General features: G+C 39.8%; 1 protein-coding gene across 2 annotated transcripts in view; it reads left to right on the top strand.

Annotated features, from left to right (window-relative positions):
• Nucleotides 1-27,395, top strand: part of LOC133638753 (retinoic acid receptor RXR-alpha-A) — a 324,888-nt gene that overhangs the window by 102,838 nt on the left and 194,655 nt on the right. For both annotated transcript variants that reach the window (XM_062031679.1, XM_062031680.1), the window contains exon 2: nt 4,490-4,603. The gene's annotated coding sequence lies outside the window, so the exon portion shown is untranslated. The remainder of the gene's footprint in view (nt 1-4,489; nt 4,604-27,395) is intronic.

A 27,395-nucleotide genomic window follows, 5' to 3' on the forward strand; every position in this document is an offset into this window, starting at 1 on the left:
CTTAAACTTACCAAAACACTGTAAATATGACATGTTAACATTACTGTGCATGTTACTACATTACATACACCCTTACAGCATGTATATAAAAGGGTGTGGGAGATTTTTGGATGTGGCTTTATAGGCAAGATAGATCATATCCCATTCCCTGCATTGTTAGTCGCGTCTTGCTGGCAGTATTTATTTTTTTTTTTTTTGCTATTTTGACTGCGCAGAAAAAGGAACGACGTAAGGATTGTGGATGACGGGACAAATTCTGTGATGCAACAATTAATGCATGGTTTTTAAATTCCACTTACATAAGATTAAACCTGACCAATAAAACGGACTGATTTGTTTATATTGGTTATCATATGAATGATAATAATAATAATAGTAATAGATTTTATTTGTAAAAAGCACTTTACATTGAGTAAACAACCTCAAAGTGCTACAGTGTATTACAAAAATAAAATAAAATTAAAAAGACAATAAAAAAATTAAAAAAAATAAAAATTAGAACAGCCAAATAGCTAAAACTAGGGTTTTTAAGCCTTTTTTTAAAAGCATCCACCGTCTGTGGTGCCCTCAGGTGGTCAGGGAGAGCGTTCCACAGACTGGGAGAGGCAGAGCAGAAAACCCGGTCTCCCATTGTTCGTAGCTTTGTCCTCTGAGGTCGGAGGAGGTTAGCCTGTCCGGAGCGGAGGTGTCGTGTGGAGGATTTGGGGGTGAGCAGTTCTTTGAGGTAGAGGGGGGCATTTCCATGGAGGCACTGGTGGGTTAGTAGGGAGACTTTGAATTCAATCCTGATTGGAACAGGATTACATGATTACATGACAATATGATTGCAATGAGTGGGAGTGATCACCAGATTGTAGATAGACTAAGGTTGTAAACCTGCTCAGTGGCCTAGTGGTTAGAGTGTCCGCCCTGAGATCGGTAGGTCGTGAGTTCAAACCCCAGCTGAGTCATACCAAAGACTATAAAAATGGGACCCATTACCTCCCTGTTTGGCACTCAGCATCAAGGGTTGGAATTGGGGGGTTAAATCAGCAAAAATGATTCCCGGGCGCGGCCACCGCTGCTGCTCACTGCTCCCCTCACCTCCCAGGGGGTGATCAAGGGTGATGGGGTCAAATGCAGAGAATAATTTCGCCACACCTCGTGTGTGTGTGACAATCATTGCTACTTTAACTTTAACTTTATCAAGGACAGAAACGATGTTCATATGTTGACGCATATGTAGTGTTTGATTGGTCAGAATTAGGGTTGTACGGTATAGCAGTATAGTATTGCGGTACTAATGAATCAAGAACGGTACTATACTCTGTTAGAAAAGTACCGGTTCGCCATATTTTTTTTTTCACAGGCATGACAGCACGTTGTGAAATTGCTGGTTTTACGAGCAGAGGAGCATGTTCGGCAGCGCACGATCACGGAGTACTTACATTATAAGCAGACACAGTGTGTAGACAGAAAAGGGAGAATTGACCCATTTTGGCCTAAAAATTAACAATAAAGGTGAATCTATAACACTGAAACGCCCTCAGGAAGAGGTGCTTTAAGACATGGCTAGCTAGTTAGCGGCTAATGTCCATCCGCGGTGTTTCAGCTACTTCTAAATGACTAATCCTTGTCTCCATGGTGAGGAATAAAGTACGTTTCTTACAGGTATCATTATCACTGCAGGATGAGGAATAGCTAAACATGTTTCACTACACACTGTAGGAGGATACAATAGCTCACCGGCGTCACAATGTAAACAAACGCCATGGGTGGATCTACACCTGACATCCACTGTAATGATACCAAGTACAGGAGCGTATCTAGTCAATACTACTATGATTACATCGACAATTTTTGGCATCACAAAATCTTTTTTCGTTTTTTAAAAATGTATATGATGTTTATAAGCTCAGGAAATACGTCCATGGACCCACGAGGACTTAAATTATGACCATTGTATGATCCTGTAACTACTACAAATTTGTGGTATCATCCAAAACTAATGTAAAGTATCAAACAACAGGAGAATAAGTGATTATTACATTTTAACAGAAGTGTAGATAGAACATGTTGAAAGAGAAAGTAAGCAGATATTAACAGTAAATGAACAAGTAGATTAATAATTCATTTTCTACCACTTGTCCTTAATAATTTTGACAAAATAATAGAATGGAAAATGACACAATATGTTACTGCATACGTCAGCAGCTAAATTAGGAGCCTTTGTTTGCTTACTTATTACTAAAAGACAAGTTGTCTTGCATGTTCACTATTTTATTTAAGGACAAACTTGCAATAAGAAACATATGTTTAATGTACCGTAAGATTTTTTGTTAAAATAAAGCTAATAATGCAATTTTTTGTGGAACTCTTTATTTAGAAAAGTATTGAAATACATTTTGGTACCGGTACCAGTACCAAAATATTGGTATCGGGACAACCCTAGTCAGAATACATCTTTGGTCATTTCATTTATTGATTGAAATTAACCCAAAATGCTTCAATATACTGTATACCATACATGGACATGGGTTTAAAATGTTTCAATATACTGTATACCATACATGGACATGGGTTTAAAATGCTTCAATATACTGTATACCATACATGGACATGGGTTTAAAATGCTTCAATATACTGTATACCATACATGGACATGGGTTTAAAATGCTTCAATATACTGTATACCATACATGGACATGGGTGTGTTCTCGACATTCGACGAATAATATTTTCGAAAAATCCTAAATGAGGATTTTTGTATACTAATAACTGTTGATGGTGAAATTTCGACTTTCCAGTTGGTTGGAACAAATGCTCAATAAAGTAATATGAGACGATCATTTATTATATTCTCCTGGGGGCGGGGGGGGCGTGGTTGGGGGCGTGGTTATTTACAGCTAGAATTCACCAACTCGAGTATTTCATATATATATATATATATATATATATATATATATATATATATATATATATATATATATATATATATATATATATATATATATATATATATATATATATATATATATATATATATGTATGAAATACTTGACTTTCAGTGAATTCTAGCTATATATATATATATATATATATATATATATATATATATATATATATATATATATATATATATATATATATATATATATATATATATATATATATTTTTTTTTTTTTATTTACATAGAAAAAAAACCAAACTTGAATTTCAGTGTTCCGGTGGCTATCCATTAGATGGCAGTATTGTCCTGTTTAACTTCTCCGTTCATGATGAGTGTATCATTTCGGCCACCGTGTTCAATGGAGAAGTCTGTTCTACAAAATTTACAGGCAACATACACCTTCCCCTTCGAACTGTCCTGGATGAACTGAAATTCTTGTTTTGATTCGTTTTGGAACTTGCAAGCGTATTTCTTCATCTTGCTCGTCGACGGCGTCGCCATGTCTGTAATTTCCTCGTTCTTCCGCTTCGTCTCCTTGTTGTGTGCGCAGTTGTGCACTCTACTCTCTAAAAGCCCTAGATGTTATGACGTCATTGGGCAGGCAAGCTGTTTATATTGTGGTAAAGCGGACGTGAGAACAGGCTGTCCCCACTCAGTCTCAGGTCCGCATTGAGCTGGAGGGGGCGTGGCCTCCAGCTCCGGCTGAATACCGGGAGTTTGTCGGGAGAAAATGTCTGCCGGGAGGTTGTCGGGAGAGGCGCTGAATACCGGGATTCTCCCGCTAAAAACGGGAGGGTTGGCAAGTATGTTTTATTTAATCTGAGCAACAACTTGAGGCAGTTTAATGTTGATTAACGTGGACCCCGACTTAAAGAAGCTGAAAACTTATTCCGGTTATGTTCGGCTGTGCAATCTACTAATAAAAGTCTCAATCAATCAATCAAAAAAAGCACTTTATATGTAGAAAGGTTTTGTTAAGAAACCATTCTGAGCCGTATCTTATTTAGTTTTAATTTGATATATGTTGACCACATGAACCCTGGCAATGGACCCTGTGTGTATATGTATGTTATGCCATTGTTTAAAAATTTGATGAATAAATAACCAAAAAAATTTATATTTTGTTGTTTTCTTACTGTACCGAAAATGAACCGAACCGTGACCTCTAAACCGAGGTATGTACCGAACCGAAATTTTTGTGTACCGTTACACCCCTAAACATTACACACAGAGAAATTAACTGATGCATATTTTGTTGCTTCCACCATCTTCCATGTCAATATTCCAGTCATCTGAAAGGCACTTTCTTTGCTTGGAGCTCTGAGCTGATGGTTTGCCTTTGGCTATGAGGTTAGAAGCCACTTGGCCACAAAGCTGTAAAATGTGAGAGGTTGATTGGGTCAGGCTGTGGTACGATGCTGGCACGGTCATGGTACTCAAACAAAGGGCGGAGTGAGCTACATTTGGCATCCTTTTTTTTTTCATGCAGTTTTCGGTTGTGTTTGTACTCGATGCTTTTCTTCGTTTCACTTATTGGACCTCTAATTATGTCGTTACAGGGTTCCTGAAGCCCCAGTGCTCGTTGGCTCCGCCGATGCAGCGAGGACGCTCAGGCGAGGCTTGTTCCTGCTTCAGTGGCATGTGTCACCTGCATCAGCGTCGTCTGTCCTCAGGTAATGTTGCCTCATCAAACCTGTGTGAATGTTTGGTCTATGATAAGATAGAGTCAATTGCACTACAGGTGAGAAATGTACATGAGTTTCATTTACATACAGTTGGCACTTTTGAAGTAGTCAGAACACTACAGTTTTGTTTTCGTGGAATACAGAATTCTGACTTATGTTGAAGAGGTTCATTTAGCCTACTGATGTGTACTGTATATATCAATGGTTGATGTATATAGGCTAGTGAAAGAAAAATGGGCTGCGTGGTCGAGTGGCCAAAAAGTTTAATTTTGGTCTCATCACTCCAGAAGTTTTGAGGCTTGTCTCTGTGCTGTTTGGCGTAATGTAAGCAGGGTACTTAGTGACATTTGCGCAGAAATGGCTTTCTTCTGGAGACTCGACCATGCAGCCCATTTTTCTTCAAGTGCCTCCTTATTGTGCATCTTGAAACAGCCACACCACCATTTTTCGGAGAGTCCTGTATTTCAGCTGAAGTTATTTGTGGATTGAACAATTTTCCTGGCAGTTGTGGCTGAAATCTGTGCTGGTCTACCTGAATCCCTCATTTCCCACTTCTTAATCAGCGTTTGAACACTGCTGATTGGCATTCTCAATTCCTTGGATATCTTTTTATACCCCTTTTCTGTTTTATGCAGTTCCATAACCTTTTCTCGCAGATCCTTTGACAATTATTTTGCCTTCCCCATGACTCAGAATCAAGAAACATCTGTGCAGCACTGGATGAAAGATGCAATGGTCTGTTAGAAGCCCAGAAACTCACTGACAGCGTGGCGAAGTTGGTAGAGTGGCCGTGCCAGCAATCAGAGGGTTGCTGGTTACTGGGGTTCAATCCCCCCCTTCTACCATCCTAGTTACGTCTGTTGTGTCCTTGGGCAAGACACTTCACCCTTTGCCCCTGATGGCTGCTGGTTAGCGCCTTGCATGGCAGCTCCCGCCATCAGTGTGTGAATGTGTGTGTGAATGGGTGAATGTGGAAATACTGTCAAAGCGCTTTGAGTACCTTGAAGGTAGAAAAGCGCTATACAAGTATAACCCATTTATCATTTATTATTTATTATACACACACATTAATTACAAACAAACAGGTCACAGGTCAGGTTTGGAACCTTTATTTGCCATTCCTGTTTGTGTCAACTTTTGTGCATGTTATCAGATCAAAGTCACTGGGGTATGTAAACTTTTGATCAGGGTTATTTGGGTACTTTCTTTTGTCATTTTGATTTAAAAAGAGTAAACACAGTTGTTTGCCAATAAATAGCTTCACACAACCATTAAGCATGAGTGGAAGAAAGGTTTTTGTGTTATCATTCATATTCTCTGAAGAATGGCCAAGAAATCATAAATTCTCCAAGGGTATGTCAAATTATGAGCACAACTGTAAATCAACCAGAATTCTGACTGTTACTGTAAATTATCTTTTTGCAAGTTTAATGTTTTGCAACATAATCCTCTTCAAACTCTATGAACACATCCCCTATTGTCATTGTAATACTGTATTTTCCGGACCACAGGGCGCACTGGATTATAAAGTGCACTGCCGATGAATGGTCTATTTTTTAGCTTTTTTCATATATAAGGCACACCGGATTATAGGACGCATTAAAGGAGTCATATTATTATAATTTATTTTCTAAATTGAAAACACTTCCTTGTGGGTTGAAAAATGTGGAATGAGTAGTCGCCAGAAAATAGGGTTTGGAAATCTTGGAATTCTTGGAATTTTTTAGAAATTGGAAAAATTATATGTTGAAAGTGGACTGGTTAGAATCGGTTGAAAAATGTGGAAATGGTGGAAGGTTTGAAAAGTGGCCAATTCATTTTGAATGGGAAAAATGTCCCGGGAAACCTGGAAATCTGGGATTTTTTAGAATCTGTCAAGGGAAAGCCCGCAATTCCCGAATAGGCTGAACAGTTTGAAATTAGAACGGTTTGAATCGGTTGAAAAATGTGGAAATGGTGGAAGGTTTGAAAAGTGGCCAATTAATTTTGCATGGGAAAAATGTCCCGGAAAACCTGGAATTCTGGGAAATATGGGATTTTTTTGGGAATTTGTCAAGGGAAAGCCTGCGATTCCCGAATAGGCTGAACAGTTTGAATTTCGAACGGTTTGAATCGGTTGAAAAATGTGGAAATGGTGGAAGTTTTGAAAAGTGGCCAATTAATTTTGAATGGGAAAAATGTCCCGGGAAACCTGGAGTTCTGGGAAATCTGGGATTTTTGGGGAATTTGTCAAGGGAAGGCCCGCGATTCCCGAATAGGCTGAACAGTTTGAAATTGGAACGGTTTGAATCGGTTGAAAAATGTGCAAATGGTGGAAGGTTTGAAAAGTGGCCAATTCATTTTGAATGGGAAAAATGTCCCGGGAAACCTGGAATTCTGGGAAATCTGGGATTTTTTTGGGAATTTGTCAAGGGAAGGCCCGCGATTCCCGAATAGGCTGAACAGTTTGAAATTGGAACGGTTTGAATAGGATGAAAAATGTGAAAGGTAGAGCGCACCCAAAATCCGGAGAATAATAATAATAATGAATATATGGATTTTGGTGTAGAAAACCATATAACACCATAAAAAAAAGCAGAGTATCAAAAATCCATTCATGGATAAGTAGTTGGTTGGGGAAAATGCAACTTTCGTCGCCTGGTATACGAAATACTGTGTTTTCCATTGTTTCTGCAGTTCTGTATGAAGACTTGGAACTTAACCTAAAAAACAACAACTTCAATAGTTTAACTTTTGAACATGTTTCAAAATCGATTCAAATCAGATCAGCCACCATAGCCACTTTCTACTAGACAAGTTAGAACTCGGTCTATAAAGTGTACACCTCTTACAAGCAGCATCTTTGTTTTTCTATGGAACCCTCCTGATTGATTACAACATTTGTACTGTCACAGCCTTCAGTGAAAGTGTCAATGTTTCCCCCACAATCATAAGCCTGCGGATGTGTAGCGCAGTCACAGAAATATGTCAAACCCTGTTTGTGTTGAGGCTGTTGACGTCCTATAGCGCTTGAGGAAACGGATGATAGACTTTATTTTGCTTTGGACTCCAAGCCATTTCAAACGGTGATAAAGTGGGAAAAGTTTGATTGCACTATTTGTTGCTGTTTTACTAGTTGATGCTAAACATGTTGTCTCATGTTCTAAACCCTCACTAAGGCTATAATAATAATAATTAAGCTGCAAGCAGCGTTGGTCGGGCCCGCATATTTGGCAGGTGCTAGTCCTAAGTGTCCAAAAACTTTTGTCTACTGTTAGTCCTAAGTGTCCCAATACTTTTGTTGACATCGGCGCAGTGATACAGTGGTTCTATTAAGGCTCGTAAAATCACAGCAGCATTATCAGCGCAGCGGTTCTTTGAAGGCTCGTAAAATCAAAATTGTAGCACTTATCCAAACTCTTTGAGTATCCGTCAATCAGAAGGGTTCAATCTCTCTCCTGTAGTAGTTTGAAGCCGAAACGACAAACGCGCTCAGAGGAGATAATGTTTGATGTTTGGTGACCGGTTTTAACAAAAATTTTGTTTTGAAGGAGGGATTGCACACTTCCTGTTGATTTTTGCTGAAGGGTGTCAATCTATGAAATGTAGGTCTAAGTAAGACCTACATAGAGGTTTTTGTTTCATGTCTCTAAGACGTTCCTACCGGACGTTACAAGCAGTTTTGTCTGTGTTTTCCTCTGAGGAGCAGTTTTGTCTCTGTTTTATTCAAAAATTGAGCTAGAGCGCAAATTTGAGTTTTGGGGTTCGTTTTTTTTTTATTAGATCGCAATTTCCACCAGTTCTGATGTATGTGAAAAGTTTGGTGAGTTTTGAAGTATTTTAAGGGGGTCAAATTACAGCTCAAAGAGGCAAAAATTAGTGTTTTTAGTACATTTTTGTCTTGAAGGGGAAATTGCCAACTTCCTGTTGGTTTTTGCCCGAGGATGTCAAATTATGAAATGTAGGTCTACGTCAGACCTACATAGAGGTTTTTGTTTCATGTCTCTACGACCTTCTTAGTGGGAGTTACAGGCAGTTTGTTTGTGTTTTTTCCTAGGAGGCGCTAGAGCGCAATTTTGAGTTTTGGGGTTTGGTTTTTTTATTAGATGACAATTTTCGCAGGTCCTGATGTGTGTGTCAAATTTGGTGAGTTTTGAAGCATGTTAAGTGGGTCAAATTAGGGCTCAAAGAGGCGGCGGAAGAAAAAAGAAAGAATCATAATAAAACCTTACAATTTCAATAGTGTCCTTTGTCCCTGTACAAAGGACTCAGGGTCATGCGGACCCTAATAATAAGAATAATAATAATAATAATATATTTTATTTGTAAAAAGCACTTTACATTGAGTAAGCAACCTCAAAGTGCTACAGTGTATTAAAAAAAATAAAAATAAAAAGGTAATAAAAATAAAAACTAGAACAGCCTGATAGCTAGAACTAGTATGCATACATCTAAAAACAGGCTTTTTTTTTTTTTTTTTAAAGAAGGGTTTTTAAGCCTTTTTTAAAAGCATCCACAGTCTGTGGTGCCCTCAGGTGGTCAGGGAGAGCGTTCCACAGACTGGGAGCGACGGAGCAGAAAGCCCGGTCTCCCATTGTTCGTAGCTTTGTCCTCGGAGGTTGGAGGAGGTTAGCCTGTCCGGAGCAGAGGTGTCGTGTGGAGGATTTGGGGGTGAGTAGTTCTTTGAGGTAGAGGGGGGCATTTCCATGGAGGCACTGGTGGGTTAGTAGGGAGACTTTGTATTCAATCCTGAGTGGAACAGGAAGCCAGTGAGGGGATTTGAGAATTGGTGTGATATGGTCATATTTCTATGTCTACACTAAGCCGGATAACCCCTTAAACGAATCATTATTTAGCCTAAGCCCCCGTTTCTGCCACACTAAACTATGGTTTAAGGTCCCCCTCTTCGGACAACTTTTTACACGGGTAAGTGCGCCGTGTATTTCTTGAATCTCCGGCTCTTAGCTTTGTATGGACTCATTGATCGTTTACAAACTGAGGCCAGAAAGACTGCGCCCCAGACAGGAAGTGACGTCAGAAAGAACGCGCCACAGCCAGCTTCATAATAAAGCGGTTTCGTAACTCGGAGGTAACCACTGGAAATATGGAGGCGTGTCATCCAGACATGCCCGTGTTTGCCCTTCCGTCTGTACAGACGCTTGTGGAAATCACACATGAATACCTTAAGAGAAAGCGATTGCAGCTATTTGGGATACAACACTTCTCAGACGGCAAGAGAACTTTCCAATGTTCAGGTCAGCTGTGATTCTACTTACCGAAAGACTTTGTCCATTTGTCGAAGGAGAGTCAACGAGAATGCGGGCTCCCGTGGATGTGATAAAAAAGGTGCCGTGTGCTTTGTATTACCTGGCTGTCGAAGGAAGACTACGGAAAACGACGAATGCTTTTGGACTGGCAAAGCAGACTGTATCAGTTATTGTTAGTCGCGGACTCAACGTCTAGGTCCAGAGTATATAAAGTCACCAAAAAGGAATGGACAATGAAGGTGAAGGCAAAAGAGTGAGGAGTGTCCTGGCCAGATATCTAGATCCCTAGATTGATTGTTGTAAAATCAGGGTTCGTACGGGTGCTTAAAAACCGAGAAAATGCTTGGATTTTAATGTTGTGTTTTCAAGGTTTGAAAAATGCTTGAATTTTGTGTGAAGTGCTTGGAAATGCTTGGGAATGTTCATCATATTTCTGACTCAATAGGCTACCGTAATTTCCGGACTATAAGCCGCACCTGACTATAAGCCGCACCAGCTAAATTTAGGGGAAAATACAGATTGCTCCATATATAAGCCGCACCCGACTATAAGCCGCAGGGTTTTGATGTGTAATTACCGTAGTATATAGGGGTTCCTGCTACCACGGAGGGGATTGTTGGGACAGAGATGACTGTTTGGGAACGCAAAGCGTACCATTTATTAACAATAAATCTTTCAATCATTCAATCAAACTTTCACATCTTTGACATGGCGAACAGCATTCATGCAGAGTACAAATAATACAATGGTGCAAAGTAATACAAAGTGCTCGCCTGTACGTTATCAAAATAACCAGCCTACCGGTATATGAAAAGTCAGTCTTTAATCATTGTGTCATCGTCTTCCTCCTGTGTACTAAAACCACCGAAATCCTCTTCGTCGGTGTCGGAGAAGAACAGGCCGTATATAAGCCGCACCCTTGTATAAGCCGCAGGGACCAGAACGAGAGAAAAAAGTAGCGGCTTATAGTCAGGAAATTACGGTAATTATAAAAGGGAAAACAATTAAATGAGTTTCCTTAAAAATGAAAGCTACACGCTTGATCTTACATTAGCCCTTACATTAGGTTGCCGTATATAGGGCTCTCTGTCGCCCCCAAGAGGACAGTGGTGCATCCGTCCATCATGTTGTCATTTTAATGAACATTGGATGGAAATTATTAGTCCATTATTGGACTTGTTTGTACTGTGAAGGTCATGTAATGTATAATTTGTTACCTTTTTCCCAACTTAGAGCCGAGTTAATATGAATGATTTTGTAGTTTTTACACAACGTGGTGGTATGCATTTATTGCGCTGTTATTTTCGTCGTCTACTTAACTTGTCTGGCTACCTCACTGAAAGCAAAACATTTTAACTTTTGTCTTTTTGTTAATTTGTTATCATAGCCACATTTATAAGTTCCCCTAAGATCCTCTTCATCTTCCCCACATCTTTGGAACTCTTTGCCACCAGACCTTCGTAACTTAGACTCAATATCCCTCTTCAAATCAAGACTCACAACACACCTATTCCTGACTGCTTATTCATTGTAATCATCTTTTCTTCTCTATCTTTGTTGTTGTTATTATTGTTGTTTTTATCCAATTTGATTTTATTGTTTTGATTTTGTACGGTGTCCTTGAGTGCCCAGAAAGGCGCCTTATAAATAAAATGTATTATTATTATTATTATAAGGCTAGATATGCTTAGTGGAAGGTGAAGGTGTTTAAATCGGGGTCCACGTAAATCAATTCTGGTTCATGTTTTTGTGATTTTCTGTTAGTTTTAAGACTCCTTTGGTTCCTGTTTGCGCTCCCTTGTTTGTTTAGTTACCATGGCGACTTATTAGTTTCACCTGCCTCTGGTGTTCGGGACACGCACCTGCTCTAATCAAGAAGACCGTTACTTAAGCCTGTCTTTGCCAGTCAGCCGTCCTGGCGTCACGGCTTGTTTCATGCGATACCATAGTTCATGTTGCTCGTTTTCATGACCGATTCCATAGTTAATGCTATTTGTTTCATGCCACAGTTTAGTGAGGTTTTCATGTCTATAGTTTGTCCTAAGTTTTTTGCCTTAGCTTCTGCGTGCGATAGGCACGCTTGCCTTCGGGTTGTTTTCTGTTTTGTCCTTCGTTGAGTGTTAGTTGAATAATTAAATATGTTCCTACCTGCAAGCCTTGTCCGGAATAGTCCGATTGCATCCCGGGAGAACAAACCTCGCAGTAAGCTGCGACCCCCCCCGTTATGACAAGGCTATGGATTGATTCTCACTGGTTTTCGCCTTTTGAAGGGTACTGGAAGAACTGGACAGTTGATCTTGAAAGTCCTTAAAACAGTGGTTCTTAACCTTGTTGGAGGTACCGAACCCCACCAGTTTCATATGCGCATTCACCGAACCCTTCTTTAGTGAAAAATAAAATGTTTCTTTTTTCAAATTCAAGACGAAGGTATATGTTTTTGGTAACACTTTAGTATGGGGAACATATTCTAAGTAACAAAGACTTAATTTAGAGTTATTTGGTTAGGGTTAGGGCCAGGGTTAGAGGGTTAGGGTTATAATAAGGCCATGCCAAATAAGGCATTAATAAGTACTTAATAATGACTAGTTAAGAGCCAATATGTTACTAATTTACATGTTAATAAGCAACTAATTAATGGTGAATATGTTCCCCATACTAAAGTGTTCCCATGTTTTATTACTGGTGCACAAAATGAACCGTGCATGAACATCACCTTGTTCAAACAACAAAACCAACACAGTGCATAAACTCACAACAAATTACACACCTGCAAATCAGTCTGACTTCTGCTGTTGCCGTATCCGTAATACGCCGATAGGGAGAAGTTTTTATTTACACCACGAGTGGGGTGTGTCTTGACCTCCGCCGAACCCCTGAGCCCGACTCACCGAACCCCTAGGGTTCGATCGAACCCAGGTTAAGAACCACAGCCTTAAAAGGTGCTTGAATTTGGCCATGGAAAAGGTGTACGAACCCTGAAATTGTTCTTTATCACATTGTGTGCTTCCACGTGTCCAATAAAGATTTGATTAATTTATGACGGCTCAGGTGTGATTCACCACAATAGGGCCCCACAGCACACTGGATTCCAGTTAATTGAAATACCACAAAACTGGATATTGTTCAGATAAGTTGAATTTATGAACTTGCACACAAAGCAACACCGGAGGTGACTATGACGTGCGAATTTTCCGCGCATGCGTAGTAGGATAAGGATAAGGTTAGCTGGGATTTACCCTGGATCACCAAAGAAGAAGGGGCCGAAGAATCAGAGCACACTTTTAAAGGCCTACTGAAATGAAATGTTTTTATTTAAACGGGGATAGCAGATCCATTCTATGTGTCATACTTGATCATTTCGCGATATTGCCATATTTTTGCTGAAAGGATTTAGTAGAGAACAACGACGATAAAGATCGCAACTTTTGGTCGCTGATAAAAAAAAAGCCTTGCCTGTACCGGAAGTAGCGTGACGTCACAAGCTGGAGTGCTGCTCACATTTCCCCATTGTTTACACCAGCAGCGAGAGAGATTCGGACCGAGAAAGCGACGATTACTCCATTAATTTGAGCGAGGATGAAAGATTTGTGGATGAGGAAAGTGAGAGTGAAGGACTATAGTGCAGTGCAGGACGTATCTTTTTTCGCTCTGACCGTAACTTAGGTACAAGGGTTCATTGGATTCCACACTTTCTCCCTTTTCTATTGTGTATTTTAAACCACCTCGGATACTATATCCTCTTGAAAATGAGAGTCGAGAACGCCAAATGGACATTCACAGTGACTTTTATCTCCACGACAATACATCGACGAAACACTTTAGCTACGGAGCTAACGTGATAGCATCGGGCTCAAATGTAGATATAAACAAAAGAAATAAACCCCTGACTGGAAAAATACACAAAAAAATCAACAATACTATTAAACCCTGGACATGTAAATACACGGTTAATGCTTTCCAGCTTGGCGAAGATTAACGATACTGTTGCTAACGACGCCATTGAAGCTAACTTAGCAACGGGACCTCACAGAGCTATGATAAAAACATTAGCGCTCCACCTACGCCAGCCAGCCCTCACCCGTGCTCACCTGCGTTCCAGCGATCGACGGAAGGACGAAGGACTTCAACCGATCATCTGTGCGGTTCGGCGGCTAGCGTCGGCTAGCATATCTGCTATCCAAGTCAAAGTCCCCCTTGTGTTGCTACAGCCAGCCGCTAATACACCGATCCCACCTACAGCTTTCTTCTTTGCAGTCTCCATTGTTCATTAAACAAATTGCAAAAGATTCACCAACACAGATGTCCAGAATACTGTGGAATTTTGAGATGAAAACAGAGCTTTTTTGTATTGGATTCAAAGGTGTACCAATACTTCCGTTTAACTAGTGACGTCACCCGCATACGTCATCATACAAAGACGTTTTCAACCGGAAGTTTAGCGGGAAATTTAAAATTGCACTTTATAAGTTAACCCGGCCGTATTGGCATGTGTTGCAATGTTAAGATTTCATCATTGATATATAAACTATCAGACTGCGTGGTCGGTAGTAGTGGCTTTCAGTAGGCCTTTAAGAAACTGAAGAAACTGGTAAGAAGAACCACTCCGGACTCCAAACTTCATCGACTCTGTAATAATCGTTGGTCTAATTATGGAAAGTGTTTCTATAAATGCTATTTTGAGCGATTGTTCTCCAATCTCGACATTTCAGTGGCCTGATTTTAACCACAATGACAAGCTGCTGTGAGAGGCGCACAGTGGTGACCTAGCAGGGGGTTTCTGGGAAGGCTTGCAAGCCTCGCCCCGGGAGCCGTATTCAGCAGCGATATGCTGAAGTCCAGGCCGCACACTGATGTGGCCAGGCTCTGGTTTCAGAGGTTTTACAATATTTGGGCTTTTCAAAAACAAACTTACTGGAAAGGGATCGTGAGAACGGCACGGTTCAGGATCCTGGCGTTTATGCAGGATTCACTGGCAAAAAAAAAAAAAAGTAGTCATTTACTGTTTTTTTTTTTTTACAAGGAATGGATCGTTTTCTTTCTGAGAAGTGCGGTGAATGAAGTTGGAGAAGAGGGCCGCGCACAAAAGACTACAATAAAAACAGGGCTTTTTTGAAAGCATTCACAATGCAGGCCTTGTGCTCTGATTTGCTCTGTCCTCGTCGAGCTGAGCAGAGGAATGGAAAAGATTATCCGCAGGAATGTCTGGGGTGCCCTCAAACAGAGCGGGCCGCGTGACCGGCCAATAGGAAAGAGGCCTGCTGAGCGGCGGGCTAATTTTTTCCTGATGAACTCAGCCGCTTACTCCACAATGCAGTCTGATTGCCAGGGCTGAATTCACATATGGTCCCCGTTTGGAGGGTCCAACTGACAGAACCAATTCTGCCTGGAGAGAAAAGGGGGTGGGATGTCGGGTGTGCATGATTACTACTGGCTCTCCCTTTTCTCTTTCATTAGCGATGGATGTTGTCTAAGCCACAGGAAATGCACAAAACACTGTCCCATTGTTTCTTACTTCATTACTTGTGCATTCATTTTTTGGTAGTTTTTCAGCACATTTGTGTTCACAGCCTTCTCGACTGTGTAGTGCTTCATCTTAAATCAGGGGTGTCAAACGTACGGCCCGCGGGATGAGTTTGCCAAGTATAAGAATGAGCCGATATTTTTGAATGAAAGAAACTGCTGTTCTAAATGTGTCCACTAGATGTCGCAATAGCAATTTTTGGTTGATTGTGCTACATATGTAAAAATAAATAAACCACATGGTGTTAGTGCACCAGTCGAGGAAAATGAGCAACGACCACATCACTCAGGATCCTAGCAGCTATCTATTATTATAATAATAATAATAGATTTTATTTGTAAAAAGCACTTTACACTGAGCAAACTACAGTGTATTGAAAAAAAAATTAAATAAATAAAAAGATTTAAAAAAAAAAAAAAACTAGAACAGCCTAATAGCTATAACTAGTATGCATATATCTATAAAAAGGCTTTTTTTTTTTTTTTTTAAAAGAAGGGTTTTTAAGCCTTTTATAAAAGCATCCACAGTCTGTGGTGCCCTCAGGTGGTCAGGGAGAGTGTTCCACAGACTGGGAGCGGCGGAGCAGAAAGCCCGGTCTCCCATAGTTCATAGCTTTGTCCTCGGAGGTTGGAGGAGGTTAGCCTGTCCAGAGCGGAGGTGTCATTTGGAGGATTTGGGGGTGAGTAGTTCTTTGAGGTAGAAGGGGGCATTTCCATGGAGGCACTGGTGGGTTAGTAGGGAGACTTTGTAGTCAATCCTTAATGGAACAGGAAGCCAGTGAAGGGATTTGATAATTGGTGTGATGTGGTCGTATTTCCGCACTCTCATCAGGATCCTAGCAGCACTCTTCTGTATGTATTGCAGCTTCTGGATTTTCTTGCTGGGGATCCCGACAAGAAGTGCGTTGCAGTAGTCTAGTCATAAATAACATGTTATGGTTTGCAGAGGGAGATGACGGCTCAGACACCAGGGAGCAGTAAAATTCAAAGATGTATTATATATATAAACCATATATATAATAATAAAACAATAATAATATAAACTAAGGAAATGGAGTGTGAACTAGATCCAAAAGTGTATGTGGTGTGAGGCTATGTGTGTAGTTAGCTGAGGTGTGTGTTACCAAATGAGGTCGGGAGCGAAGGAACACGGAAGTCCGTGGGGCAGGCAGACGATCCAGGGCAGAGAGAGAGGCGTCAAGAGATCCGTGTCCAAGCGGGAGGTCGAGATCCAAGAGGCAGTCCGGGAAGCAGGAGGAGAAACGAGGAATGTCGAGACGCACAGCTCGACACGTGGAACAAGGGAAGACGCTGGAAGGACAAAGGAAGAACAATGGAACACGGAGGGGAACACGGAGAGAGAGAGAGCGAGCATAAAGATCCGATGATCGCTTACTGTACGCCAACAGAAGGTTATATTCCGGCGCGGCATTGGAAGGTTGTGCGGGCTTATGAAGGCAGCTTGTTCATCACGGGCAGGTGTGCTGATTGCAGATTGTCTGCAGGCGCGATGAGGCACGCCCGCAGCGGAGAGAGAGCGCCTGTGGACGTGGCCCGCGGTGCGTTCGTCAGGACGCAAAGATGAGGGTGCATTGGAATGCGCCCTGGCCGTGACATAACATCCTGTAATTTGATTTTGATCATTTTTTTTTTTTATCTGTCTAAGCCACAGTGTGCATTCATTTTTGGTAGTTTTTCAATTCAAAATTAGCTCCAGCGCATTTGTGTTCGCGGCCGTCTCGACCGTGCAGTGCTTCATCTAACTCAGGGGTGTCAAGCGTACGGCAGTTTTATCCGGCCCGCGGGATAAGTTTGCTAAGTATAAAAATGAGCCGAAATTTTTGAATGAAAGAAACTGCTGTTCTAAATGTGTCCACTAGATGTCGCAACAGCAATTCTTTGTAGATTATGCTACATACATTATATTGCCTACTGTTGTACTGTTTTGGGCTAACTCTGTGGCTCTTTTTGTGCAGTTCCACCTAAAACTCACGGATTCAGACACTCGGCACCATCTAATTGGTATGGCGGCTTCCGGCGACCCCCGGCCAGAGGTCCAGGGCACAGATAGCAGGCCAATCAACATTTTTGCAGGAATTTTCTAGTTTTTAAGTTATCGTGCCGTGATTTTACCAGTCCGGACCACTTGGGAGTAGATTTTTCTCCATGTCCTCTCCAAGGTTTCTCATTGTCATTCTCATTGACATCCCACTAGGTTGAGTTTTTCCCTTGCCCTTATGTGGGATCTGAACCGAGGATGTCGTTGTGGCTTGTGCAGCCCTTTGAGACACTTGTGATTTAGGGCTATATGAATAAACATTGATTGCATTGATTGAGATCTAAATTCATGTTGGGTTTCATTCACTTTTTTATCTCCCATTTTGTCCAAAAACGAGGCCAGAATAAACCTGGAAGGGACACAGCCAAGGCGTCTGTGTTCATACTCCTTGTGTTCCTGTGGGGTGCTCTTAAGCATCGGCGCAAAAACCATGTTGTGGGCTTCTAGAAGGAGGCCGCATGTGTTTGTAGACCTTGTGGTCAAACAGCAGGGTTTGAGACCAGAGGTTGTAGAAGCTGGGGCTGGAAAGAGAGACTCGGGGGGCGGGGGGGGAAGAATTGCATGTAGTTAAAGTGTCTCCCAACTCCTCATATTTCCCATCGTGGGGTCCTACAGAGGTGAAGGAGGTCACAAAGGGGGCTTGTTAGCCTCAGCGTGCTCCTTGCACCCTGTGCTCTAATTGGCTGGCAGGAGTCACTGCTCTCTGGATGCTTCCTGCTAGGTCAGAAGCCAGAGGGGCCGGAGAACGCCTGGCTGCAGATTATGGGCCCAATCCCCCGATCATTTTTCACGCACTAGCTGTTTTGACACAAATTCTCCCCTTTTAATGATAATAAGTTCACATCAGACCGTAGGTTTGTCATCACTGGCATCACCAAACCGCGCTTTTATAATTAGACGTTAAAGGCCTACTGAAAGCCACTACTACCGACCACGCAGTCTGATAGTTTATATATCAATGATGAAATCTTAACATTGCAACCCATGCCAATACGGCCGGGTTAGATTAGTAAAGTGCAATTTTAAATTTCCCGCGAAATATTCTGCTGAAAACGTCTCGGTATGACGACGTTTGCGCGTGACGTCACGGATTGTAGCGGACATATTGGGACACCATTGTGGCCAGCTATTAAGTCGTCTGTTTTCATCGCTAAATCCCACAGTATTCTGGACATCTGTGTTGGTGAATCTTTTGCAATTTGTTTAATGAACAATGGAGACAGCAAAGAAGAAAGCTGTAGGTGGGAAGCGGTGTATTTCGGCCGGCTGCAGCAACACAAACACAGCCGATGTTTCATTGTTTACATTCCCGAAAGATGACAGTCAAGCTTTACCATTGGCCTGTGGAGAACTGGGACAACAGAGACTCTTACCAGGAGGACTTTGAGTTGGATACGCAGACGCGGTACCGTGAGTACGCAGCTTTGGCTTCCAAACATTTGATCGCTTGCCCGTACGTGCGTGCCGCTATGTGCCTGTCACGTACGTAACTTTGGGGAAATATATGTGCTGTATGAACTTTACGGAGGTGAACGGTACTTTGAGCTGTGGGATTGAGTGTGTTGTGCGGGTGTTTGAGTTGTATTGGCGGCTTATATGGACGGGAGGGGGGAGGTGTTTGTTATGCGGGATTGATTTGTGGCATATTAAATATAAGCCTGATTGTGTTGTGGCTAATAGAGTATATATATGTCTTGTGTTTGTTTACTGTTTTAGTCATTCCCAGCGGAATATCAGGTCCCACCCGCCTCTCACAGCATCTTCCCTATCTGAATCGCTCCCACTGCCCTCTAGTCCTTCACTCTCACTTTCCTCATCCACGAATCTTTCATCCTCGCTCAAAATAATGGGGAAATCGTCGCTTTCTCGGTCCGAATCGCTCTCGCTGCTGGTGGCCATGATTGTAAACAATGTGCAGATGTGAGGAGCTCCACAACCTGTGACGTCACGCTACTTCCGGTACAGGCAAGGCTATTTATCAGCGACCAAAAGTTGCGAACTTTATCGTCGATGTTCTCTACTAAATCCTTTCAGCAAAAATATGGCAATATCGCGAAATGATCAAGTATGACACATAGAATGGACCTGCTATCCCCGTTTAAATAAGAAAATCGCATTTCAGTAGGCCTTTAAAGGCCTCACCTTTTCTCCTCCAAACATATTGCTGGGTTTTGTGGCCAAACAGCTCCTTTTTTGTTTCATCTGACATCACATGGACAAAGATAAGACCTTCTGGAGTAAAGTTCTGTGGTCAGATGAAACAAAAATAGATACAAATGTTGGTTTCAACAGACCTATTAAATGAACTGTAGTAAAGTCACCTACCATCACTGAGTTATATCTTTCCATCGTGTTCTCCAATGGCCGAATCTCCTTAATCTCTGTCGATCTTGTCTTGCCGGTGAGATATCCTCTGTTGTGACACGGCCCCCAGTGACCAGCCGACACTGGAGCAACAGCTTGGGTGCGTCTGCAGAAGTGAGGGTGTTTCCGATGGCAGCCATCCATGGCGGGTCACTAGAAATCAGAGCGACTAAGCCTTTGATAACTCCCTGATCCTATAATCCCCCTGCAGCACCATCAGAGTGAAATGCTATCCCATTGTTGCAGCTCCAATCCAGTGCAGGGTGAGGGCAGTGGACTGCTACGGCCACCGGGGGCCAGACAGGAAAATAGTCCTATCCCTGGTTTAATACAATTATAGACATCAGCTTAAGTCAGTGGTGTCCAAAGTGTGGCCCGGGGGCCATTTGCGGCCCGCAGCACATCATTCTAAAAATACTAAAACAATTTTTAAATAAAAGAGCAAATCGGTGAAATGCAATCAGAAAAAGTTGCTTTGTTGAATCTAATAACACTTTTTTTTCTATATAATTCATCAAAAATAATAATGAATCAAAATCAATGTTGCTATGAATTATTGACTGATTTTAGGACAAAAAGGACATAAATACAAATAAAAAAAACATGAAAAATATGAAAATTATTTCAAAAAAATACATACTAATTAGGGATGTCCGATAATGGCTTTTTGCCGATATCCGATATTCCGATTTTGTCCAACTCTTTAATTACCGATACCGATATCAACCGATACCGATATCAACCGATATATGCAGTCGTGGAATTAACACATTATTATGCCTAATTTGGACGACCAGGTATGGTGAAGATAAGGTACTTTTTAAAAAAAATTGTAAAATAAGATGAATAAATTAAAAATATTTTCTTGAATAAAAAAGAAAGTACAACAATATAAAAACAGTTACATAGAAACTAGTAATGAATGAAAATTTGTAAAATGAACTGTTAAAGGTTAGTACTATTAGTGGAGCAGCAGCACGCACAATCATGTGTGCTTACGGACTGTATCCCTTGCAGACTGTATTGATATATATTGATATATAATGTAGGAACCAGAATATTAATAACAGAAAGAAACAACCCTTTTGTGTGAATGAGTGTAAATGGGGGAGGGAGGTTTTTTGGGTTGGTGCACTAATTGTAAGTGTAGCTTGTGTTTTTTATGTTGATTTAATAAAAAAAATTTTTAAAAAAAAACAACAACAAAAAACGATACCGATAATAAAAAAAACGATACCGATAATTTCCGATATTACATTTTAACGCATATATCGGCCGATAATATCGGCAGGCCGATATTATCGGACATCTCTAATACTAATTATACAGGTAAAAGCCAGTAAATTAGAATATTTTGAAAAACTTGATTTATTTCAGTAATTGCATTCAAAAGGTGTAACTTGTACATTATATTTATTCATTGCACACAGACTGATGCATTCAAATGTTTATTTCATTTAATTTTGATGATTTGAAGTGGCAACGAATGAAAATCCAAAATTCCGTGTGTCACAAAATTAGAATATTACTTAAGGCTAATACAAAAAAGGGATTTTTAGAAATGTTGGCCAACTGAAAAGTATGAAAATGAAAAATATGAGCATGTACAATACTCAATACTTGGTTGGAGCTCCTTTTGCCTCAATTACTGCGTTAATGCGGCGTGGCATGGAGTCGATGAGTTTCTGGCACTGCTCAGGTGTTATGAGAGCCCAGGTTGCTCTGATAGTGGCCTTCAACTCTTCTGCGTTTTTGGGTCTGGCATTCTGCATCTTCCTTTTCACAATACCCCACAGATGTTCTATGGGGCTAAGGTCAGGGGAGTTGGCGGGCCAATTTAGAACAGAAATACCATGGTCCGTAAACCAGGCACGGGTAGATTTTGCGCTGTGTGCAGGCGCCAAGTCCTGTTGGAACTTGAAATCTCCATCTCCATAGAGCAGGTCAGCAGCAGGAAGCATGAAGTGCTCTAAAACTTGCTGGTAGACGGCTGCATTGACCCTGGATCTCAGGAAACAGAGTGGACCGACACCAGCAGATGACATGGCACCCCAAACCATCACTGATGGTGGAAACTTTACACTAGACTTCAGGCAACGTGGATCCTGTGCCTCTCCTGTCTTCCTCCAGACTCTGGGACCTCGATTTCCAAAGGAAATGCAAAATTTGCTTTCGTTTCCACCTGTAGTGATGGTTTGGGGTGCCATGTCATCTGCTGGTGTCGGTCCACTCTGTTTCCTGAGATCCAGGGTCAACGCAGCCGTCTACCAGCAAGTTTTAGAGCACTTCATGCTTCCTGCTGCTGACCTGCTCTATGGAGATGGAGATTTCAAGTTCCAACAGGACTTGGCGCCTGCACACAGCGCAAAATCTACCCGTGCCTGGTTTACGGACCATGGTATTTCTGTTCTAAATTGGCCCGCCAACTCCCCTGACCTTAGCCCCATAGAACATCTGTGGGGTATTGTGAAAAGGAAGATGCAGAATGCCAGACCCAAAAACGCAGAAGAGTTGAAGGCCACTATCAGAGCAATCTGGGCTCTCATAACACCTGAGCAGTGCCAGAAACTCATCGACTCCATGCCACGCCGCATTAACGCAGTAATTGAGGCAAAAGGAGCTCCAACCAAGTATTGAGTATTGTACATGCTCATATTTTTCATTTTCATACTTTTCAGTTGGCCAACATTTCTAATAATCCCTTTTTTGTATTAGCCTTAAGTAATATTCTAATTTTGTGACACACGGAATTTTGGATTTTCATTTGTTGCCACTTCAAATCATCAAAATTAAATGAAATAAACATTTGAATGCATCAGTCTGTGTGCAATGAATAAATATAATGTACAAGTTACACCTTTTGAATGCAATTACTGAAATAAATCAAGTTTTTCAAAATATTCTAATTTACTGGCTTTTACCTGTATACTAATACTAATTATTATATTGATTGTTATAATGAATGAAATAAGTTTATTTCGGTCATATGATCAACCATTAACCATTTTGTGTGACAGTACAGTACAAATTATACATATATAACAATCATACACATTTACACACAAAAAGAAAAGAAAAGAAAAAAGCATGACCGAAAAAGGAATAGGCTGAAGCCAAGGCTTATATTTGCCTATCCTATACCTTCATTGAAAATAAGGTTACCTGGAACATCAACATTAAGAAGAAAAAAAAAAATCAATGGGATGAAAGTAATCGTTGCTATATTTTATAATTTTCAATTATTTCACCTTTCAATGTTTTCTTAAACCTTAACAGAGAAGTACACGTCTTCAACTCATCACTGAGCTTGTTCCACCATTTAACTCCTAAAACTGAAATACATTTTAATGAATATACTAAACTAATTACATTATATTTGATCTGAAGCTGATATAGAGATTTAAGTGTTGATTGTAAAAATAAAAAAACAAATAAAAAGCATGACCTTTTTGAGTGGGGCACTTTTGGATCCCCTAGAATTTTATTGGAATTAAAAAATCAATTTTGCTAATAATAATTGACTGATTTTAGGACAAAAAGGACATAAATACAAATAAAAAAAACATGAAAAATATGAAAATTATATATATATATATACTGTATATATACACTACCGTTCAAAAGTTTGGGGTCACATTGAAATGTCCTTATTTTTTAAGAAAAAGCACTGTACTTTTCAATGAAGATAACTTTAAACTATTCTTAACTTTAAAGAAATACACTCTATACATTGCTAATGTGGTAAATGACTATTCTAGCTGCAAATGTCTGGTTTTTGGTGCAATATCTACATAGGTGTATAGAGGCCCATTTTCAGCAACTATCACTCCAGTGTTCTAATGGTACAATGTGTTTGCTCATTGGCTCAGAAGGCTAATTGATGATTAGAAAACCCTTGTGCAATCATGTTCACACATCTGAAAACAGTTTAGCTCGTTACAGAAGCTACAAAACGGACCTTCCTTTGAGCAGATTGAGTTTCTGGAGCATCACATTTGTGGGGTCAATTAAACGCTCAAAATGGCCAGAAAAAGAGAACTTTCATCTGAAACTTGACAGTCTATTCTTGTTCTTAGAAATGAAGGCTATTCCACAAAATTGTTTGGGTGACCCCAAACTTTTGAACGGTAGTGTATATATATATATATATATATATATATATATATATATATATATATATATATATATATATATATATATATATATATATATATATATATATATATATATATATATATATTTGAAGTTGATCGAACTTCAAATATGAAGTTGAATTAGAGATTCAAGCGTTTAATAAAGAATAAATAATATATTACTTATTTTTAACCTTTTTTAAGACTGAAACCCTTCTGGGTCCCTAGGACCTAACTTGAGGGAGGCCAAAAGGTTAAAAAAAAAAAAATTGTATATTGTATAGGTTTTGAAAATGAAATTATATCAAAATGGCCCCCGCGTGCTTTGATTTTTCAGTGCGCGGCCCTCAGTGGAAAAAGTTTGGACACCCCTGGCTTAAGTAACACGAGCAGAGTTTTAACTTGTTTTTTTTTCTTTTACAACACAGCCTAAACTCGTAAAGGCATTTAACATTTTAAATTTAGATATGTACATTTTTAGTAGTACTGCATAAAAATCCACCTAATTAATTCCGTGCTTGTTGTTTCTCGCCAGTTTATGCAGATGTTGTGAAATTGTCTTCCTTGGAAGAGATTCCCACTGAGCTCATGAGTTGAACCTGCCCTCTTTCGTGAGTTGTGTAGTGCAGCGATTGGGGGGGGGAATAAAACTGTTTTTTTCTTTCTTCACATTAATTAAAAATGAAAAAAAGCAAGTTGTTATTCTTCAAGCTTCATGTTGCTGAACACAGCAATATGTTAATCACTGCAAATATACGAGCTAATTAAGTGCATTATGATGTATGGTTTAGCCAAGATGTCGAGATGATTTCTTTGACACGATAGAGTAATTATATGGTGCGGGTCTGACTCGCAGGGCTCGAACTTGAACCCAAGTGCCATGTTTATGTCCATAAGGCTGACTAAGTGTTGAGGGGCAGTGGCCTCTTCTAACCACAGCTAAACACTGGAGGACTCAGCTCTAAAAAAAAAAAAAAAGAACGAGCCTGTCACTTTGGTCAAAGAAAAGTTGGCTTGTGGTCGTGCTGAGCAAACATATAGTGGGAACAAGCGTGACATTGAAATAAATTTAAAAAAATACTTACAGTCACGGTCAAAAGTTATAATATAATCAAAAGAGCATAATGTCATGGCTGTCTTGAGTTTCCAATCATTTCTACAATTTCTTTTTTTTTTTGTGATAGAGTGATTGGCGCACATACTTGTTGGTCACAAAAAAAAAACATTCATGAAGTTTGGTTCTTTTATGAATTTATTATGTGTCATGACTAGGGATGTCCGATAATATCGGCCTGCCGATATTATTGGCTGATAAATGCGTTAAAATGTAATATCGGAAATTATCGGTATCGTTTTTTTTATTATCGGTATCCTTTTTTTTTTTTTTTTTTTTTTAATTAAATCAACATAAATAACACAAGATACACTTACAATTAGTGCACCAACCCAAAAAACCTCCCTCCCCCATTTACACTCATTCACACAAAAGGGTTGTTTCTTTCTGTTATTAATATTTTGGTTCCTACATTATATATCAATATATATCAATACAGTCTGCAAGGGATACAGTCCGTAAGCACACATGATTGTGCGTGCTGCTGCTCCACTAATAGTACTAACCTTTAACAGTTAATGTTACTCATTTTCATTAATTACTAGTTTCTATGTAACTGTTTTTATATTGTTTGACTTTTTTTTTTATTCAAGAAAATGTTTTTAATTTATTTATCTTATTTTATTTTATAATTTTTTTTTAAAAGTACCTTATCTTCACCATACCTGGTTGTCCAAATTAGACATAATAATGTGTTAATTCCACGACTGCATATATCGGTTGATATTGGTATCGGTTGATATCGGTATCGGTAATTAAAGAGTTGGACAATATCGGAATATCGGATATCGGCAAAAAGCCATTATCGGACATCCCTAGTCATGGCCATACTTGCCAACCTTGAGACCTCCAATATCGGGAGGTGGGGGGTAGGGGGTGGGGGCTTGGTCGGGGGTGGGGGGGCGGGGGGCGTGGTTATTTACAGCTAGAATTCACCAACTCGAGTATTTCATATATATTTCGTATATATATATATATATATATATATATGTATATATATATATATATATATATATACATATATATATATATATACATATATATATATATATATATATATATATATATATATATATATATATATATATATATATATATATATATATATATATATATATATATATATATATATATATATATAAAATACTTGACTTTCAGTGAATTCTAGCTATATATATATATATATATATATATATATATATATATATATATATATATATATATATATATATATATATATATATATATATATATATATATATATATTTATTTATTTATTTATTTATTTTATTTACATAAAATAAATACTTGAATTTCAGTGTTCCGGTGGCTATCCATTAGATGGCAGTATTGTCCTGTTTAACTTCTCCGTTCATGATGAGTATATCATTTCGGCCACCGTGTTCAATAGAGAAGTCTGTTCTACATATTTACAGGCAACATACACCTTCCCCTTCAAACTGTCCTGGATGAACTGAAATTCTTGTTTCCATTCGTTTTGGAACTTGCAAGTGTATTGGGAAAGCGGACGTGAGAACAGGCTGTCCCCACTCAGTCTCAGGTCCGCATTGAGCTGGAGGGGGCGTGGCCTCCAGCTCCGGCTGAATACCGGGAGTTTGTCGGGAGAAAATCTCTGCCGGGAGGTTGTCGGGAGAGGCGCTGAATACCGGGATTCTCCCGCTAAAAACGGGAGGGTTGGCAAGTATGGTCATGACTTGGACTATGGGTTGTTTGTTTTCCCGAGATGCATGTAAAGTTGGAGCGGGCAAGGCGTGAAGGTAAGGACATCTTTTATTTTAGCGCTAACTACAAAATACAAACAAAAGGGTACAAACAAAAGGCGCGCACAAAGGCGGAGAAAAAACTTGACTAATGAAACCAAAACTAGCACTTGGGCAAAAAACTGTGAACAATAAACAACACGTACTTGGAACGCAGGGAACTATGGCATAGATTTCAAAGGTAGCATGGAGGTTCAGAAGTAGCATGGCGTGAAGTGAGCAGAGGTATGATAATGTCGCCAGGCTGACTTCCTGGCAACAGTGGGCTTAAATAACATAGACATGATTGACGACAGGTGCGCGAGTGCAAAACGTGAAACAGGTGAAACTAATGGTCGCTATGGTGACACAACAAACAAGAGTGCACAAAGAGTCCAAAAACAAAACCGAACATAACTGAAACAAAACATGATCACACGGACATGACATTATGGGTCTACTGAAAATGTGAGCAAATGTGCAGGGTTAAAAGTATACGTACAGCAATGTTAATACTTGCTTACATGTCCCTTGGCAAGTTTACCTGCAATTTTTGCAACTTTTGGTAGTCATCCACAAGTTTC

This window comes from Entelurus aequoreus, linkage group LG21 (assembly GCF_033978785.1).
Source record: "Entelurus aequoreus isolate RoL-2023_Sb linkage group LG21, RoL_Eaeq_v1.1, whole genome shotgun sequence".
Taxonomy (NCBI): domain Eukaryota; kingdom Metazoa; phylum Chordata; class Actinopteri; order Syngnathiformes; family Syngnathidae; genus Entelurus; species Entelurus aequoreus.